The 7,490-nt window shown below is 44.8% G+C and overlaps 1 pseudogene; it reads left to right on the top strand.

Annotated features, from left to right (window-relative positions):
- Positions 1-1,086: 1,086 nt before the first annotated feature.
- Positions 1,087-6,615, top strand: LOC119242250 (eukaryotic translation initiation factor 5-like; annotated as a pseudogene).
- The last annotated feature ends 875 nt before the right edge of the window (positions 6,616-7,490 follow it).

Consider the following 7,490-nt stretch of genomic DNA (forward strand, 5'->3'; position numbering starts at 1 on the left):
GACAGACCAGCAGGCAGTGAGGGAAAACAGAGCCCACTAGCCTCAGGGTGATACCACCATTGTCAATGCCAGAGCTGAGGAGCCTTATGACCCCTCCCCAGGCTCAGTCTGGGTGTCTGCACTTCCTCTTTGTTTATGCCTGTTCTCTTTGGCTTCCCAGTCCAAGTGTCCATAATTAAAGGCATAAGCGCCACGCCCACGCCTCTAGCCCTCTGGCTTCTGTGTGGGTAACCCAGGAGGAATGCAAGATCACAGGTGCCTGATTGGAGATTCCAGGATAGGAGGGTGGAAAAAAAAAGCTTGATTTAACTCAATTTTCTCTATAGGGATGCAAACCCAGCAACTTTATCTCCACCTTATCCCAAATCCATGGAAACTGTCGAAGTTGGAGATCCTAATATCATCTTGGAATTTCTCCTTTCTTCTTATACAGTTTGTTTTATCAAGCTATCTAGTGTAGCATGCTTTTTTTTTTCTTTTGGTCATATAAAAGACTAGTAAGATATGAGATGGTGTTATTCATCAACTAGATGTTAGTACACACCTAAGTTGACATAACTGAGGAAATAGGATGGAAATAGAGATTTTGGTGTCTGGATACTGGAGAAAAGTAGAAAGCATTTTAATAGTTATTATATCAGCTCCCAAGGATTGAGTTGATTTACTTAAGCAAAGTGACTGGATCTAGAATAGTAGATATAAAGATACTGCTTGATTAAAACTTATGAGAACGAACTGTTCCTCTGTAAGACCCACTTTCCTGCTGTACTGATCAAAAGGTAAGGCAGGTGGAGATGTGATAAGAATCACCACCCCTGCATCTTTTAAGTCTTTGATGGTGGAATTAGTCTTGTAGTAGCAGTGGGATTTCAAGGAGTTTTTGCTTACCCATTTCTATCATAATATTCTATAGTTCAGGGAACTAATGTGCAGATTCAGTCAAATTCTGAGTATGTGCAAGGTGAATGAAATAAAAATCAGGGTTATTTCCACCCTCCTGCCTCTAGCATGGATGCCTGGGCTGAAGGGCATGGGCTCAGGTCATGCACACCTTTAACTGTGGGCCGTGAGAACAGGAGAGTGCGCATGAGCAAATTCAGGCACCTGTGCCAAGGGGCGAGGGGATATAAGGATGGCATCATTCTGAGACAAGACTATGACTACAAGACACACTCTGAGGTGAAAATGAGACTGAGAACTCTGGAGAGAGGCCAGAGAAGGAGCGCACAAAGATTCGCTGGGGGCCAGGAGGCTGGTAAGCCTGCATGCTTGCCCCTACAGCATGCCTATTCCAGCTGTAAGCTGGGAATGATGCCTGGCACCTGAGAAACTTAGGGTCAGCCTGGACTTATGAGTATATGGGTTTATCTAATATTATAATCCATAACAACAAAAGGTACACTACAGGGTAGGTCTACAGGAATTAGCTTATTTTAGTACCAATGTCAATTAATATTCAAAGGACTGGATGTTTCCCTTTCTGCAGTACATGGTTATCTTGTCAGATGACTATGTTCCCACAGATTCCAAAGGGAAAGCTAGAAGGAGGATGTATAATGCTTGCTTTCATGTGATCACGGGCTTCTTTCTCAAAGGCGCTTTTCCTTCTCTTCCAGGTCTATGGAATGATTCAGATGGGAGAGTTGGATGAGGAGAGCTGGAAAGGTGGTTGAGAAAGGGAATATTTGGCATCATTGCCTTCTCTGTTCTGCTTCCAAGGTTTCCTATTTTAGTGGTTCAAACAAGCCCTTTATATGCCAGACCTAGAATTTTTTTGTTATATACATCAAGTAGGAGCTTAGTGCATGCGCTGCCCACTGTTTCAATCTGTGGGGCTGTAGGGTAAAGAAAATGTCAGGCTTTTCTGCCCTTCCGCCATCAGGATAGATGATGGATCCTTGTCCTGAATGCATGCCTGATGGCGGGCACCTGGAATAGGATGTGGGCATAGGTAGATGGGATTCAGCTGAGCTAAGACTGTGCTTTTAAGGGCGGCGTCACGGGGACGCTAGCAGCAGCAGCAGTAGCAGCAGCAGCAGCAGCCGAAGCAGAAGCCGAAAGAAGAAGCAGCAGAACGAACTCCAGAGAGCTCAGATAGAGTGAAGACTTGCTGGGGGCTGGGAGGCCTGCCAGCCTGCCAGCCCCCCAGCCAGCACCCCTGCCTGCCATATGCCTGGTGAACCCCAAATAAAAAACCTGCAAAACTACTGAGGACTCTGGCTCCTCCTTTACCCGGTCTGCATGGGATCAGAAAACCTGCACTGCGCCCCTTCCGGCCCCTACAATTGGCGTAAGTCAGCAAGATCCATGCAGACAGGTATTGGAGCCCTCCGAAGACCTGGAGGGACTAAGGAGTAAAAGACTGCCTGTGACGACGCTGGAGGCACCATGGCGGTATAGAAGATGGATACGTCCACGAGCTACAGGATGAGACCTGGCGTGAAGGAGACGCCCGAAAGGACCAGCCAACGACACCAGAAAGGACCAGCCAACGACACCGGAAAGGACCAGCCAATGACCCCTGAGGCAGCAGGCCATTGCTGAAGCAGGGAGAGGCCAATGGACTTGAACTGATGGACTTGGACTGATAGACTGATGAACTGATAAACTTGGACTGACAATCCCGCCAGAAGGCGGAGGACCTTGGCAGGTTATTTTTTTTTTTTGAGAAATCTGGGGGTGGCCAGTGGGCCTAGATGGCCAAAAGCAGCCTGTGCATGCCCAGCAGCCAGGTGGAGGAGAAAAGCCAACTAAGAAGGCAAAAGCTGGTACTGATGATAAGTTGAGAAGCCCTGAGCGGCTGTTAAGCAGCCTGGGTATGCTGAAGAACTGTGAGTCTCGTAAAATCACCTGTGGGTGATGCCCTGCTCATTCTTGAGCGAGGGTGAGGAGCTGAGGAACCTGTCCTTGGGGGACGGGTGGGGAATGTGGCTTGGGGTGGAGCCCAAGCCGAATGCAGAGTTTGGATCCCCGACCAATGTGATTGTGCAGTGGGTTGGCTTGAGTGCAGGGGTCTGTGAGTCGCATTGGTGGCCGTGAAGGCTGAATGTTGGAGCGACTGCAGACAGAAACCCTGAGGGTTGGTGATTACCCCCAACAGAATAAAATTGCCAATCCCAGAGCTAGTGCATCCTGGGGGTGGATGCTGTGTGCCTTGTAGCCTAGACTACAGCCAGAGAAGGCCAGGAAGCCTGACGGCTCCTGGTGTGTTATAGTAGATGCCGTGAGTGATTCCCCTCCCTCGTATGAGCAGTGTCTTCGGCAGCAGATTTGGTGGCTCATCTGCTGGTACCAATAATTGTCTTTTGCACTTGGTTGGTGCCCTGCCTGGACTTATTTGTGTTCTGTTGTATTTTGTTATATTGTATTTTGTTATTTGTTGTATTTGCTTTTGTGGGCCATGGCTGCATTGTTTGTTTGCTTAGAAAATTGTATATATGTATAGACTGTATGGCAGAAAACCCTGAGGGGGTGGACTGTAGGGTAAAGAAAATGTCAGGCTTTTCTGCCCTTCCGCCATCAGGATAGATGATGGATCCTTGTCCTGAATGCATGCCTGATGGCGGGCACCTGGAATAGGGTGTGGGCATAGGTAGATGGGATTCAGCTGAGCTAAGACTGTGCTTTTAAGGGCGGCGTCACGGGGACGCCAGCAGCAGCAGCAGTAGCAGCAGCAGCAGCAGCCGAAGCAGAAGCCGAAAGAAGAAGCCGAGAAGCAGCAGAACGAACTCCAGAGAGCTCAGATAGAGTGAAGACTTGCTGGGGGCTGGGAGGCCTGCCAGCCTCCCAGCCCCCCAGCCAGCACCCCTGCCTGCCATATGCCTGGTGAACCCCAAATAAAAAACCTGCAAAACTACTGAGGACTCTGACTCCTCCTTTACCCGGTCTGCATGGGATCAGAAAACCTGCACTGTGACCGTTCTTGCCTTTACAGGGGCCCAAAAGGATCATTAAAAGTCAGTTCTGTTCATTATGCTATTTTGTATTTTTCTACTTTGTGTTTGATCATTAAATACCAATACTCAACCCCTATAACTTGAGATTCCTGGTATTTTCCATGGAGTGATTTCACTGTAGCATCTCTGGCTTACAAAACAACCAGGTGAAGTCTCATGGTACCTTCAAGCGAAACAGGAATCATTTTATTGAAAGGAGGGTTTGAGGATTTTTCTATGGGCAGTAGACTTGGTACTAGTAAACTCAGTGTAGTCATCTGAATCTTCCCATGTGTCCTCCTTTCAAATCTTGGGCATCTAGCCTTTTGTTATTGCCACCCTAAGTTTCACTAGGACAGGCCAGACTGTCAATTTCATGGCTATTATAAGTTAGTAACACTTGAGATTAATCTTTGAGTTTGTTTTTGTGCCAAGATAGGCCACAAGAGCAAGAGTTTGGAAACTTTCATATAGAGTCATAGAAATCCCTGATAACTGGTCTGTGATTTTTAATATTGAGTGTATCCTTCTCTTTCTTTAGGATGTCAAATGTCACCAACAACCACTGCCCCAATTTCCACTGTCCTTGCATTTCCTTATTACTCAACTACAGTAGGTATTTCAGAAGATTTTCCCAGGGAATCTTCAATAAGCTCTTCCTTCCAGGTGACCACAAGTAATAATCTGGTTACTCGCTATGGCTCATGGGCTACCAGAATTTCATCCAAAACTACTAACTGTTTTTTTGTTTTATGCAACCACAATCAGGTCAGATAACAGTTTTTAAGTTGCGCCTGTTTCCTTAAGAGGTCAGTTGCACATAGCTGATAACAGATATCTGTAGCATTTAGCTTTTGTGATGGGCAGAACAATTCCTCCCAGCATGTCTATATCCTGATGTGTTAAGTCGTCAATGTGTTAAATTACATGGCAAAGAAGAATTAAGATTGGCTAATCAATTAAGAATCAAGATTGCCAATCAGTTGACCTTAAAATAGAGATTGGAGTCCAGTGGAGGAGTGGCGGCCTCACATCTGCTACCCAGTCCTCCTGACTCCTGGGCCCTTGATGGCTACAGACTGGTGGGGAAGTCCCCCAAAGCCCACAGCTCAGTGGACTTACCCTAGCACCAGCCAGGTCACCGGGCCCTCAGTGATGAAGGATATGGACGCTGCTCCCTGTTGCTCTCAGGTGCCTGGCCCTGTCGCTGCTTGCTGTGTTCCTCTACCATCCTTGCAGCCCCTCCTTGGACTTGGGTACACTCCTGCCTCACCTCATGCACGTGGATTTATGTCTTTATTTGACCAAAAAGAGCTCTTGTGCAGCCACTGGTACCTGTGTTTGGGAAACCAAGCATGCAAGCAAGAAACAGCCTCTGTGGCTAAAATTTTTCATATTAGAGGCTGAGGCCTCTTGCAGTCCCTGTAATCTGTCTGTAGCCAGACAAAAGATACCAAAAAGTTTCAAAGATCTCTTCATCTAATTAAGAAGGCCACTCATAAGCCAAAATGTCAAGAGAATGGATCTCGTCAAGAGAATATGTAGCAAGATGTGTTGGATGGATTCTTTTTTTTTTTTTTTTTTAAATTCTCTTGCCTGAGTGTGAGAATCCCACTATAGGATGTCAATCCAAAGAAGCAAACAGGTAATTCTTACAAAACCCGTGGCTGGAGGTGTGCTTGACACACATCATAAACTTTGTTCAAAATCCCACCTGAGAATGATGACAGTAGTACAGGAAAGAAAAAAAGAAAACTAGGAAGGGCAAAGACAAGGAAAATGGCTCCATGTCTAGTAGTGAGATATCACCATTGCCACAACCAAATCAGCCCTCCATCTGCTGTGGAAGAAGATAGGAGAGGAAGCTCAAAAGTGCAGAACAGATGAAATGAGCGGCCATGCAAAAGTTCTGGCACTCAGTAATGTTTTGGAAAGGACTGTTGATGAGCAGGTCAACATCCTGTTTGAGTTTGTTAAAAAGATAATTACTGACTCATCTGACAAAGAAATTTTTGCCAAGGCAGAAATAATGGATGTAAAAGCCATGCCTCCTCTTATTTTCATTGAAGTTCTTTTTAATGAGATTAGAAGATAAATTAAATACAGTGGCCATTTCCTGTGATTTTGTCACAAGAAACTCAAAGCTCAACACCACCTTTGGAATGTGAGGTAGTAAGACCTCAAGCTCCACTCATCTCCAAGATGCCACCTATTTTGAAGGAGATTTATTTATTTATTTATACAAGAACTGGGGTACAGGCCAGATGTGTGGGAGGGTGAGAGGATTCACCAGAGGCAGAGCGGGGAGCAGAATAGGCAGACTGACTGAAATACACCACTGAGGGGAGCAGTGGGCACGACAGGAGAGGTCTGCTGCGCCATGTGGGACCCTTGCTGGCTGGCAGGGATTGAACTGGTGCTGCAGAGGCTGTGGATAGCCTCAAAGTGCTGCCCTCAACCACCTGCTCCATCAGGGGAGGCCCTTGAAGGAAATGTTTGATGCAGACCTTTTGGAAGAAGAGGTCATCTGCCGGTCAGAAAAGGTTTCCAAGAAAAATGTCAAAAGAACCTACCAAAGAGATCTGGTTAAATCATAACCATTTATGAAATGGTTGAAAAAAAAGCAGAGGAAGAATCTTCCGGTGGTGAAGGGTTGATGACAATAAGAATATTGAGGTAGTATATATATTCAAAGGCTGCCAGTGCATTGCAAGTTGAAGCTGTGAAGTCTGACAAGATGTCACTGATACTGATATTATTTAAAGGAAGGACTGCGGCTCAGTGTAATAATACAATGCTGTGAATTGTTCTGCATCATCAGAGGTATAACATGTGCAAAGCTAAAATAACTTAAAATCATGCTACACTTTTTACTAAACTTGTATGCTGTGAGTGGTGTGCAATTGAGCCCACTGGTCAAATAGGTAGTCCACACACATGTCTATGAGCAGATGCGGTTTATTTTTCCTTTTTTTATGTTTTTGAAAAATTAGTGATGGACACTTTGGAGCACAATTATGCAGCTAATAAAAATAAAGATTTGATTGTGGTCATTCTGCAGATTTCAGACTAAATGTCTTAGCTGAAATAATCAAGTTTATGAAGTAAACATAAATTTACTTGTAATTACCTATTCAGTTATTAAAAAATATTAACCCCATGGTTATGTACATTCTTACCATGTCAAGGTGGGCTGGTAATCAAATGGCAGTGCAACCCCTTTGCCTTAGAAATAAAAATGACCTGAATTGCCTATAAATAATTTTAAGAGTTTTGAAACTTGAACAGTTTTCAATTTTTTTACACTTGCCCCAAATTGTAGCCTTTAAAGTCATGTACATTATACATTGGATGAGCCAGGGGAATTACTACATTAACATCTAAGCATTTTACGTGTATGGAGCTGTTGCTTTGTACTGAAAGAAACTCTCAAATGTTGGGGTGTGACTCAGGAATAAGTTCTGTGATTTTATTTGGGGGAAGTAGGAAAAGGTGCATTTAATCTTTAGCAAAAACAGTGTAATTTTTCAGTTCTTGCTTTTATGGTTTAAATTT

The sequence above is a fragment of the Talpa occidentalis genome, unplaced genomic scaffold (assembly GCF_014898055.3).
Source record: "Talpa occidentalis isolate TD23 unplaced genomic scaffold, MPIMG_talOcc4v2.1 talOcc4.12, whole genome shotgun sequence".
NCBI classification, from domain to species: domain Eukaryota; kingdom Metazoa; phylum Chordata; class Mammalia; order Eulipotyphla; family Talpidae; genus Talpa; species Talpa occidentalis.